Source organism: Anopheles cruzii, chromosome 2 (genome assembly GCF_943734635.1).
Source record: "Anopheles cruzii chromosome 2, idAnoCruzAS_RS32_06, whole genome shotgun sequence".
NCBI lineage: Eukaryota > Metazoa > Arthropoda > Insecta > Diptera > Culicidae > Anopheles > Anopheles cruzii.
The window spans coordinates 1,783,747-1,786,884 of NC_069144.1; positions in this window are offsets into that span (position 1 = coordinate 1,783,747).

A 3,138-nucleotide genomic window follows, 5' to 3' on the forward strand; every position below is an offset into this window, starting at 1 on the left:
GTCCGTAGTCCGAGTGTCACCAGAAGAAGCTGCGGCCGGTTAGGTCCATCGTCATCAGCGGCACGCCACCGGGCACCATCCGCATCGTAGGCGAGCGCGTCCTCGGATTAGACTAGACACTTAGGCGAACCGTCGGCGGCCAACCGGATGTTGCATGCCGTCTCCTTTCCAGTACTACGATCGATCCGTCCGGTTACGACGTCGGTATCTACAAGACACAAGCGAAAGAAGAGACGCGATTAGTTGCGAAGAATTGATATCCGGACAAACGATCGTCCAACACACTCTCTCTCTCTGTCTCTCGGCGGCCCTCCAAAGAGCTGTCAGTACCTGGCCACGAGACACGAGAAGATGCCTCACTGAGCACGGTAAGCGATGTGGAAGCTTCCGGCCAACTGGCGCGACCTATTTATAAAAGTGATCCTCCCGCTTCGCCCACAGTCCGGTTCGCGCCATAAGCAAATATCGCACTGCAGTCTCACCAGCAAGCGGCCGCCATCATCATCATCATCAAGGCAATAGCCGTGTTCAGAGATATCACCCTAGCCTCGTTATCACACGCGGCAGAGACGGATCCCATTCGCGTTGCTCGAGTTTCTTGGGTCGAGTTTTATGAGTGTTTGCTGAACCACAAAAAGACCTGATACGGCGCGTTTCGGTCCGAACGGCGCATTCCGAACGCACGATGCGGAAAATCGTCACGGCGGCGTTGTGTAATCTGCGGGGCCACAGGATGTAGAGCTGCCCCAGTTTGGGACGATGATCCGCTTTGCAGATCTCACCATTCTCAAGTGGCGCGGCTACGGCTACGGCATCATGTTTGCATTCCGCCAGATGGCCGCCAGAGCATGTCGGCACGGTCTGACTCAACGGCCCCACAGCGCCTCAGAGCATTAAGATATCAACGTTCAAACACACTGGCCCTGAGTACCTGCGGACCAGCACGATCGCGGTTTACTGCAGGACCCGGAACACGATGCCGCCACGGCCACAGGTTCCCAAATTTGATAACCAATTTTTATGGCCATGCAGTGGCGCACAAATCCTTCCCCGATAGTGATCGTAAAAACCACCGACACCGCCGCCGACGGATTGTTTTCACGGTCAGTCGGCCAGTCGGCGAAGAACTGCGGGTCCGAAAAGATCCCCGGAAGGTTCGCGGGGGCCAGATTTTGCAGAGTGTGTGCGTTCAAAGTGACTGATAAACCCGAAAGGAGATCCAGAGTCCCGCAGCATTGTGAAACGATTGTCGATTCAGAACACGCTCCCCGCACGGGTTAATATAAACATCCATTCGTATTCTCGATCGCTCTCTCTCTCTCTCTCTCAGTTCCCCGACTGACCGCCTCCCCGGGTACGATCGATCGATCGCCCACTTGACGGCCACTCCTTCAGACGGCTGACTGACGTCATTAAAGTCGAACTCGGTGGCGATCACCACCTTCTGTCGGTGCGCCATCTGTCGGTGAATAATCGCCAAGCGATCGAGCTTCTTGCGCAAATCCACACAAACACACACACACACACTAACACGGCGCACTACGCGAAGCGGGTTTTAATTATAATTCAACACAACAAATTCCATCCGCGTTTCGCGCGATTTCGCAGGATTTACACGCCGATCGCGCACACCGACGGTCGCGGCCGACGGGGGGGCTAACCGGTTTTGCATCATACATTTATGCATCTCGCGGCTCGCTCGCGGCAACTGTGTGAACACACAGCTCTCGCCTCACCTCGATTGCGGTTGCCGCGGTAGTGTCATCGAAAGCCGGAGCGGTCAGTCGCTCCGGCTTCCAAAAGGTGTCAGCCGTGGGGTGGTGCGACGAGGCACTGTCCTTCGTGTTAGAGACCCACCGGGGGGCTGTGTTTTTTGCCGCAAAACCCTACTCGAGACGAGACGAGAAGGTTGAAGTTCAGCAGCCCAAAGTAGCAGCAGCAGCGGGCTTGGGCTTGGTGTAATATTAGGTTGGCTAAAAAGTAATTCATTATTTTTGCGTTAGTTTCAAATGTCCGATTTGCGTCAAATATTCACCATGTTGTTGGAAAATTCGTTGCCTTTTTAAAGGTACTAGCAATATTCTTTTTTCATCCTTTTTCGATCTCAGTTTTTCATAACTCAGGAAATTTTGTAATGCGCGGAAAAGGTGTCGATCGTTTGGTGCAAGGTCCGGACTGTACGGAGGATCCATTAAAACTTCCCAATCAAGCTCCCGGACTTTCTGGCGAGTCACTAAAGACGTGCGTAACATTTCGTTGTCCTGGTGGAACACAAAACCTTTTTTTTCTGTTAGGCGATTCTGGTCGTTTCTGGTCAATGAATAGCTTGGAACGGTGCAGCTCTTCACAGTAGAGATCTGAATTTAGTGTTTGACCACACAGAAGCAACTCATAATAAACGATTCCTTGCAAGTCCCACCATAAACCCAGTACCCATCCGTTTAAGAAATAGTTCGATTTCATTCCGTTTGGCCAAAATTGCTGTTAGAGTATCGGCGCCATAAACACGATGCACAATTTCAGCGGTCTAACTTGATTTTTCGCCTTTTTCAACGAAAAACTATAAAATATTTCGAATTTTCTCTCTGGTGACTTCCATTGTTAACACCCTGTAACTCACCCTGTGGAAGCATTTTTTTAAGTGTAAAGTATCAGCTTTAAAACAAGCCTAAATTTGAAATTGTACGATCGACATACTTCACGAGATATCGATCACTAAAGTCATCTACCGAGAAAATAATGGATTACTTTTTCCCCAACCTAATACTTTGGTGAAGGACTTTGGGGTGAGCCCTGGCTTTAGGATTGACAAGAAGCACGTGCTGATTGCCACGGCAAGTTCCCCAGAGAATTCCCCCGTATCGGAGTCCGTGGCCATGTGATAAGACACAGCACACAGCGTTTTCTTACCCCTTACACCACTAAGCAAAAATAAGCTCATTTACGACAATAGAGGACTTTTCAACCGAAAAGACCAAAGAGGCCATTCCACGTTTGTCTTATCGACACTCGCCGATGGGCCGATCAATTCCAGTGTAAACCAACCGAGTGGAGGGTAGATAACCTAAATGTTGCGCGCGACAGATAAGCGATGCCGGCGAAGCAACGGTACCCACCAGACCTCATCTATGTGGCCAC